General features: G+C 36.1%; 1 protein-coding gene across 2 annotated transcripts in view; it reads right to left on the reverse strand.

Moving 5' to 3' along the window:
* Positions 1–10,000, reverse strand: part of LOC115218375 — a 108,065-nt gene that overhangs the window by 60,239 nt on the left and 37,826 nt on the right. Inside the window, exon 2 of one of the 2 annotated variants that reach the window (XM_036508152.1) lies at positions 3,215–3,335. The exons of the other annotated variant lie outside the window; for it this stretch is intronic. The gene's annotated coding sequence lies outside the window, so the exon portion shown is untranslated. The remainder of the gene's footprint in view (positions 1–3,214; positions 3,336–10,000) is intronic. 2 annotated transcript variants of the gene reach the window in all.

Genomic DNA, 10,000 nt, shown 5'->3' on the forward strand with positions numbered 1-10,000 from the left:
TGATATACCTCCAGCCTTCATCAAATGTCTTGGGAAAATTTTGAGTCTGGGTTCTCATTCCTAAGGTATTTTTTGGTGTAATTATTATTATTATCATTATTATTTAGGTCACAGCCTGGAATCGAACTTGGAATCTTGGAGTTAGTAGCCTGTACTCTTAACCACTACACCATATGACATGGGCAATTATGGAGTGTATTTTAGAGCTTATAAATCTAATATTTTCCTATCTTTCCTTAATGCTGGTTCCCATATGCTATTCATATCTGCACTCAGTCTGCTTAAGAGGTTGTTGTGTTCTAGCATATGTGCAGTTTCTTTCAGGTTCTCTCTCTCTCTCTCTCTCTCTCTCTCACACACACACACACATGCACACACACAAGGTTGAAAAGGAACACACGAGTTGATATATATGGAAAAAAAGTCAAGGTAGAAAATGCTAAAATAATTTTATAAAAAACATTTCAGTAATGGTTTCAGTCATTGAGACTTTTTCAACTGTAAGTATGGAAAACAATTAAATTTTGAAAAAATTAAAAGAAAAATTTTTTGTAAAAGAAAATTTGTATAGTATTCAAATACAGAGGGCATTTTCCTTGTTTCTGCCTGTTTACTCTTGTGGTTTCGAGGTTATTGTGAATTCTTGGTAGGGAATAATAATAATAATAATAATAATAATAATGATGATGCGGGAGTGCTATGATAATAGTTTGTTAAATGGTCAAGTGCCCTGAAAGTGACCCGTTGTTGATAGTAGTAGTGATTGAATTCTTGAGACATCTCTTTTGAATGTTTTGTTTATAAAATTTGCATAGGTGTTATTCTAAACAGCAATAGTGGTAAAGTTAGAAAGGAGGAGGAAGAGAAGAAGAAGGAAGAAGAGAAGGGAGAATAAGAAGGAATGTAGGTGGTATGGTAGCAGTAGGGTGTTAAATGGATTTTAGGTCTCTCATTATTTTCTGCTGACTGTAGTGTTGGGCCTTTTCATAATATGTTGTGTCTTCCAGTATGGATAGTACTAGAGTTATATAGAATACTGTGTCCATTAAGATAACTGCACTCCCTTTATCAGCTTCTTTGTTTGTTATTGTTTTGTCATCTTTTAATTTGTTCAGCTCAACCCATTCCTTTTTGCTGAAGTTTGGGTTGTGTTTTTGTTTGTGCATATATTGATATGGGTAATTCGAGATGTGTTCACAGAAATGATCAAGAGTTTTGTTCTTATCTTTTGAGGGGGTGTAGTTACTTCTATTTTGGTCCAACAATTCGTCCTTGTTGTATTTGTCATATAGCTCCTCAGCGAGTCATAATTTTCTACAGAATTCCGTGATGTCTTCTTTCATTTCATTGTCATTGGGGCATTGTTGGGTGGGTGTAAACTTGAGCCCTTTGGAGAGTATATTGATTTGGTTTGCTGTTAGTTCTTTGTGAGTTACATTGATGATTTTTATCACTTTTGATGCCTCCTGCCTATTTGGTGCTATCTTGTGTCTCTGTGTTTGCATATTGGGTTTAAAAAATGATTGCAGTGGTTGGGATGGTAGATCTTATTTAGATGTTCCTTGTTGTTATGGGGTGCCCTGTTGTGATTTATGGTGTGGGTTCTTAGAACAATATTGAAAAGTGTGTCCCAATATCCCATGTTCATATGTGGGGTTTTAGGAGGTCGTTGTTGGTAATTATTGCGTGTGGTACAGGTTTATTGTTCATAGTTGTTTAGTAGATTGTTGGAACGAAAATTTTATTGGTAACTCCTTAGTGTGTGTGTGTGGGGTGCAATGACTATCCTCTGGGTAGTGATTTTTCCTTTCACTGTTTGAAGTTAGGGCACTCCCGATATTGTATCACTGGTGGCTTACAAAGTTAGGGTTAGATCCTGTATTCTTTTTTTGGTAGGGGTGATGGTTCCGATTTTTAGACAGGTGTGAATCAGTGTTTGAGTGTTGTTTTGATTTTCTTATTTTCAGGAAAGGGTTGTTGGAAGCGTGCTCTGTTTTATAAACAAAACATTCAAAAGAGATGTCTCAAGAATTCAATCACTTCTACCATCCACAATGAGTCACTTTCAGGGCAATTGACCATTTAATATACTACTATCATGGCACTCCTGCATTCTTATTCTTCTTCCCTACCAAGAATTCACAACAACCTCGAACCCACAAGAGTAAACAAGAGAGTCAGAGATGGGCAGAAACAAGGAAAGTGCGCTTTGTATTTGAATACTATGCAAATATTCTTTTAAAAAAACTTTTCTTTTAATTTTTCCAAAATTTAATTGTTTTCCATATTTACAGTTGAGAAAGTCTCAATGACTGAAACCGGTACTGAAATGGTTTTTATTCTAGCATTTTCTACCCTGACTTTTTTTTCCATATATATACAAAATTAAGAGGAATAACCACTAAAGTGGACACATAATATGCTAAACATAGATGTCAGATCGCCATTACCACGAAGAATGTGTTCTCAAGAAAAATCTCAGCAAAATGCCAAAATGTAAAAATGAACAAGACAAATGAAAATATACGAAATAATAAATGATTACCTAAATATGCTAAGCCACTAGTTTTAATTGATTAATATCAATTTCTACCCTTTTTATTTAATACATATATATATATATATATGTATGTATGTATCACACACTCGATAATGGACTCATAAAATACACTTTCACACACACACACACATTATCTAACTCATACATGCAAACACACAGTGACACAACTATTGTATTTCCAGAGCGTCGGCTGCAGGGTCATTCCGAAAAGCTCTATCTGCGACGATTTCATCTCAATCGAAGGAGAGGGGCTTTCTCCGTCCGGGTTGCGGATCCGTGGAATAAGCTGCCAGATGAGATAGTGAAGATGCTGACAACCGCTCGGTTCAAAGTCTCCTTTGACCTCAAGTGGCCTGAACTCTTTACATGAACACCACCCTGTACATAACTCCATGTCCCCCTACATGGCCTTGCTTTTTGAGCCAAAAAATTAACTAACTAACTAAATATTTACGTATGCACATATATCTCGCATGTATATAACAAACCATCAACATATGCACACACTTGAGAAAAAGGCTCACTGCCATGCACACACATAAAAAATAATATAATAAGGGGATGATGAATAATAAAATCATACAGTGTCTTGCTTTTATCTTGCTGCATAATAAATAAGCGGTAATGAGGTGAATTACTGCAACAGATACAAACCTTTTGCATATTTGATACTCGGTTAATTAGAAGCAGAATGAATCTTTGAAGGGCTGGGCTTTGATTTGTGTGTATATATCACAACGTCCAAGTTGTTTCCAGGATAATGTAAAAGTATTATCTACAAAAAAAAAAAAAAAATCAAGCATGAAAATATTCATATAAATACAAATATACTTTCAGAAATAAATATAAATTATAAGTTACATCATATTTACTGTAAACATCAGCATTCAAAAGGGGCATTCCAATTAAGGGACATTCCTTTCTACTTCTCGGCGTGAAGTGGATAAGAGATAAATCTGATAAAAACAGGCCAAGTTGAAATGTTCCACATGCTTTTCTGTTACATATGAGTTATGTCCTGGTTTCCTTATTTTACGCATGTCTGTATTTATGTGTGTAAGCAGACTTGTGCAGATATATTTCTATTTGTATGGGTGTGTTATATTTCAAAATTCTACAAGTATTCTATATTCATTCTAAACATGGTTGCTTTTGCTGACAATAACAGCAGACCTGTAAGCAATATAGCTTATTCCAGAATTTGGGCGGAGAAAGTGTGTCAATCAAAAGAGAAACCAAACTGAGAAACACAGTTTGATAAAGTTATTAAATTAGCATAATATATATTACTAGCAGGACCCGTGAATATTTCACAGAATTAATGGTAAACTTATAGGGTTATTTCTGAAAATTTTATCCCAAAATCCTGAAAGCGTAGCTTGTGTCTGTCTCAAAAGATAATCACTCTTCTACTAATCATTGAAAAGTGAAGGCAATTAGAATACAATGATTACTTAATGCACTTTATATATATATATATATATATATATATATATATATACATTATATACTTTATGCACAATTCTATAAACTCCCCCTTTCTCTCTCACTCTTCGCCTTACCCGCTTTCTTTCCCTCCTTTTTCTTTCACTCTTCGCATTTCTTTTCAATGAATCACATGAAAGTATTACAGATGTGCTAAATAACAGGATGGGGGTGGGGGAAACTTAGTTTTAAAAAATTACATATTTCACTCAGAATGACAATGTTATATTATTATTTTTATTTATGCGCCCTTTTCAAGCCTAGCCAGGCTCATGGCCCCGGTTGCCCAGTTTCTGTGGCGTATGTGTTCCCCCCAGCTGGACGGGATGCCAGTCCATCGCAGCATTACTCAAGAAGCAGGAAGACAGAGTGAGAGAAAGTTGGGGTGAAAGAGTACAATAGGTGTCGCCACAACCCCCTGCCGGAGCCTCTTGGAGCTTTAGGTGTTTTCGCTTAATAAACACACACAACGTCCAGTCTGAGAATTGAAACCTCGATCCTCCAACCACAAGTCTGCTGCCCTAACCACTGGGCCATTGCGCCTCCACAATGTTATATTACTGAATTCTTTATTATTTTCAAAATTGACTTAAACAAATGCAGGCTATTTCAACTGAAATATGGAGACAAAACGGTTAAAGTGTGGAAGAAACAGTGAAATTCATTTTATCACTGATTAATAGCTAGTTTCCCAAGAGGTTACCAAACAAAAATGTGACATTGGAATAAGAACACAATTTGTTACTTCTCTTCATATTTTTGTTTACATTTTTTTTTTAGTCAAGAGAGAATGTAGTGTTATGACTCTTTACAAGGCTTCTAAGATTGATGAGAGGGAAAGTGGGAGGGAGAGAAGGAGGGAAATATCTTCAAATAAGGAACACGGTTCAATTTCAAATGCTCACAACATTAAAAAATTTTTTTAACAATAATTGTAAACTGCTGTATAGATTTACAAAGATTATTTGCTGTTTTATTCAAATTTACTCAATTCCTGCATGTATAAACACACACACCCTGGTGTGCCTATTTCTTTTATGAAATATCTTTTTATTTTAGAAATATTAATCCAAATGACTGAAATGTATGTTATAGGACTTTTCAGAATATTTGCTTAGACTTACAATTAGATCATCATCATCATCATCATCGTTTAACGTCCGTTTTCCATGCTAGCATGGGTTGGACGGTTTGACCGGGGTCTGGGAAGCCAGAAGGCTGCACCAGGCTCCAGTCTTATCTGGCAATGTTTCTACGGCTGGATGCCCTTCCTAACGCCAACCACTCCGTGAAAGTAGTGGGTGCTTTTTATGTGCCACCGGCTCAGGTACCAGGGGAGGCTGGCAACAGCCATGATCGGTTGGTGCTGTTTATGTGCCACCGGCACAGGTACCAGGGGAGGCTGGCAACGGCCACGATCAGCTGGTGCTTTTTATGTGCCACCGGCACAGGTACCAGGGGAGGCTGGCAACGGCCATGATCGGTTGGCGCTTTTTACGTGCCACTGGCACGGTAAAAGAAAACAAACATTCCCATGCCGGGAATCGAACCCAGGCTGCCTGGGTGAAAGCCAGGAATCCTAACCACTAGACTACATGGGGTGTATAAAGACAAAAAAAAAGCAGGGCATATAATAGCATAATGAAGATGTTAGACAAAATACATCCATTCTGTAGGGATTAATCAATACAGTTATTTTTCTTGTCACCTGGAATAATCACTTCAGGATCATTTTGAATCCAGAGAATCCAATAATTGCAGAAATTATAAAGAACTCTGATATTTAATCAGTAAATATGATGAAGATTTGGCAAGTCATCTTGATACAACTTCTGTTTTCTCAGATTCCTCAAACAGAATTCAAAATGACTTCATCCATGCAGTTCAAAAAGTTACATTGAATGAAATAGAAAATGAAGTAGATTAAATTTGTAGCTACTCCTGCAGATGAAATGTCCAATTTATTGAATAAGTCACAACTGTAAACTGTTTTGCATTGTGTTACTAAAGAACTATTGACCAGTTTTAGTGATGTTAGTGCAATCTCAGGACAGAGCAATCTGAGTGATAAATCACAAACATCCAGTCAAAATCATGGTGTTTGGAGTGATCACAAGTGATGATGATGTTATGCTTCCATTCATTTTCCTACATGGCCTCAGACTCAACATGGAGGCCTACATCAAGTGCCTGGAGGAGGTAGTGCTGACCTGGGTCAAGAGGGTGGCTGCTGGACTCTGCACCATGCCACACAAGCAGGAGAACCCAGTCATGGCTGTCAGACAATTTCTGCAACCACATCACCCCTAAAATCTGACCATCTAACTCCCCATACTGCAATCTCCTTGATTATTATGTGTGGGACATAGTTGAGTGAGAGACCAACAAAACTTCTTGTAACACCAAAGATGAACTGAAGGCAAGGATTATAATAGCATTCTCTAACTTAAACAAGGAGATCGACCAGAAGAGTTGCAGGAGATTCTGGAGTCGTCTGGAGAATGTGGTTGAAGTTACTGGCGATTTTATTGAATAAATTTACTCTTTAGTATTTCAAGATATTTTTATGTAATTTTGGTAAATATGTCTGTTAAAATGAGATGTCAGCATTATTTTTGCTTTTGCGTAATTTAGATGACAGTTTATTCACCGCACCACATAATCCCTCCCTCCCTACCAACATATACATATATCATCATCATCATTTAGCGTCCGTTTTCCATGCTAGCATGGGTTGGACGGTTCAACTGGGGTCTGTGAAGCCAGGAGGCTGCACCAGGCTCCAGTTTGATCTGGCAGTGTTTCTACGGCTGGATGCCTTTCCTAATGCCAACCACTCCGTGAGTGTAGTGGGTGCTTTTTACGTGCCACCCGCACAGGTGCCAGACAGATATATATCGATATATATTGGCATGATAGATTGTTAGCCACTACGCACATTTTTTTCTCTCCTTGTTTTTTCTGTGTCCCTTTCTGTAGAAGAGCGTAGGCTTGAAACATAAAAGACTTTTTCTATTCCTGGGTGTCATACTAATACATCTTTGTATTGTACACCAGATTGTAATACATCTTTGTTTTGTACACCACCTGTCTTCGTCCTTTGTTTTTTTCATAAACTCACCCTATATATATATATATATATACATATATAAAATATGTGCAAATATGTTTGTGGACATTGTGGTCAATGAAACATGTGAAAAGATGTTATAATTTAATAATTCCACAGTGTATTCTTCTTTCTTGTAGTGTGTGTATGTGTGTGTGTGTTTTCATGAGCTGGCAGAATCATTAGCACGCCGGGCGAAATGCATAGCCGTATTTCGTCTGTCGCTACGTTCCGAGTTCAAATTCCGCCGAGGTCGACTTTGCCTTTCATCCTTTCAAGGTCGATAAATTAAGTACCAGTTACGCACTGGGGTCGATGTAATCGACTTAATCCCTTTGTCTGTCGTTGTTTGTCCCCTCTGTGTTTAGCCCCTTGTGGGTAGTAAAGAAATATATATATATACATAGTATTTGAATATGAGCTACTAAAGTTTTCTTCAGACTCATTGTGGCATGGCTGTATATGTGTTCTGTTATTTGGTAAAAGAAACTGGTTGTTGTCAAACTTGGAGTAGGTTTAACTTCCAGAAGATACCTATAGTTTACATCTGTACTCAAACAACTCCATCAATGTTAGGGGTTTCTCTCTAAGAGAGAGAGAGAAATGAATAAAGAAAAATATACAAGAAAAGAAATAAAGAATGAGATTTAACCCTTCAGTATTTAAACCAGTCATATCTGGCCAAAATATTCTACCTATTTTATGTTCAAATTAACTTGATTTGACCTCTCACACCCACCCAACCATGTCGCTCTAAAAATAAACAATCACATCATCAAAGTCTCAAAACTATGAGATAATGTGTGATTAATTCAAAGAAACATGAATAAATAAGTATTATATTTAACTGAGTGATATGAATGCTAAAAGAGATAGAGTGAAAAATAATGAAACAGAAAGAGCAAAAGTAGGATATGATAAAAACAGAAAGAGAGAAGGAAATACTAAAAAAAAACAATAAAAAAATAGAAAGCAAGGAGTGTCCATTTGTTGAATGTTCTGACTTATTGGAACACAATATAAAGGGAAGCTGTATAAAATATTTATACTCTTTTTTTTCTCTCTTACTATAACTTCTACAAAACTTACAATTTAACACTTAAAAGTTTAGCATATATTAAAACATGATTATTTATTTATTTATTTATTTATTGTATTTTGTGAATCTTGACCCACACTGTCCTGACTTCACAAAAATATTTAGCATTTCCCACACTGTGAACCTTTCTCTTCCAATTCAGTTTGTTAAGTACCTTTGAACCAAAAAACCGAACTACTTTGAAAAGAGAGATAGAGATAGATAGATAGATAGATAGAGAGAGAGAGGGGGGGAACACAATTTCCTATTATATTATTTCAAGTGTTTTACAGCATGTACTGGAGCGATTTGGACAAAAAATTTTTTGTATTAAAAACAAAGTGATACAACTCCCACGTTTGTGTGCACCAAACCTTTTCATCATCATCATCATCGTTGTTTAACGTCCGTTTTCTGTGCTAGCACAGGTTGGACGGTTCGACAGGAGTCTGGGAAGCCAGGAGGCTGCACCAGGCTCCAGTCTATTTAAGTTTATTTAAAAAAATAAATTTTGATAAATTTCTGGGATTAAAATTAAGGAAATGAAAAATGTTTATGAAAAACAAAGTATATCTTGCAGTATATTTCCTTTGATACTTAAAATCTGTGAATATTTAAACATTTGGGAATCACGAGCACTATAGCTGTCATGGGTTCAAAAAGATTAACCCTTACTTTAGAAGGAAAAATGACATTAAAATTTTTCCTTCTAAAATTTTAGGAAAATAAAAATAAGAAAAAATTGGAAATTTTACCGGTAAGTTTGTTACCTTATAAGGCACAAAAAGAAAATGACTCTCCTCAGACACAACAGAATATGCTTCAACACACGAACTCACATAAAGAATCTTGCAAACCAAATCCCAAAATGAAATAACTTTAATCCTTTCGTTACTGTATTTATTTTGAGATGTTCTGTGTTTCTTTCAAGTACTTTAAATATAACAAAGAATTTAGTAAAATAACTTAGTTAACATTGAACTAGTGTTAGGAACATGAATTGTGACTAAGGTTTGGTGGAAGATTTTAATTCAAAACTTTTGAAAACAAGACATTTTTACTCAGAGCCAGAGCTGGTTTCAGCCGGGTTGGTATTGAAAGGGTTAAAATGTTTGTTGTATTTTAATATTTAACATGTAAAATCAGTAAGAATTGTATTGAATTCCTCATGTTGCTATATTCTTTATATTCCAGCAACTTGAACATAGATCCTGATAGTTTGTTTTTCTCAACACCAAAAATTGGTAGGCTTGTATTTAGTTAGCTAGTGCATCTACTGGACTAACAGATGAACATTTTGTTCCATTAACAAGGATGGCTCCAAGAGCTGTCACAGAGAAGCTTACTAGCTGGTGTAAGTGGATGGAACCCAGTTCACACAATTCCAGAGACAGAGTATCCTAAAGGAGGTTTCAAAAGTCAGTGTTTCTGGCAGTTGTCCTGACATTGGTAGCCACAAAAGACATAGTAACAAAAAACATAGCAGACCATTTAAGAAGCATTAATTTAGACCTTCTCTTTTACTGGAAACCCAAATAACGTCACACAAAGAGCAACCAGCTCAACACTCATGCTTCCAACTAGCAAAGCTACAGCCAAGTTCACACAAGAAATATTGTGTACTCTCGACTACCTTTCAACAACAACTCAAATAACTGGTCTGTGGTATCAACCATTGATGAAATGAGCTCAAACTCAGCCACAGGCCCTGATAGATCCCCTGCAATTCTAAAGAAATGCAAAGGGGATGGCCTGAGGGCCTTTCTCC

The sequence above is a fragment of the Octopus sinensis genome, linkage group LG13 (assembly GCF_006345805.1).
Source record: "Octopus sinensis linkage group LG13, ASM634580v1, whole genome shotgun sequence".
In the NCBI taxonomy this organism is placed as follows: Eukaryota; Metazoa; Mollusca; class Cephalopoda; order Octopoda; family Octopodidae; genus Octopus; species Octopus sinensis.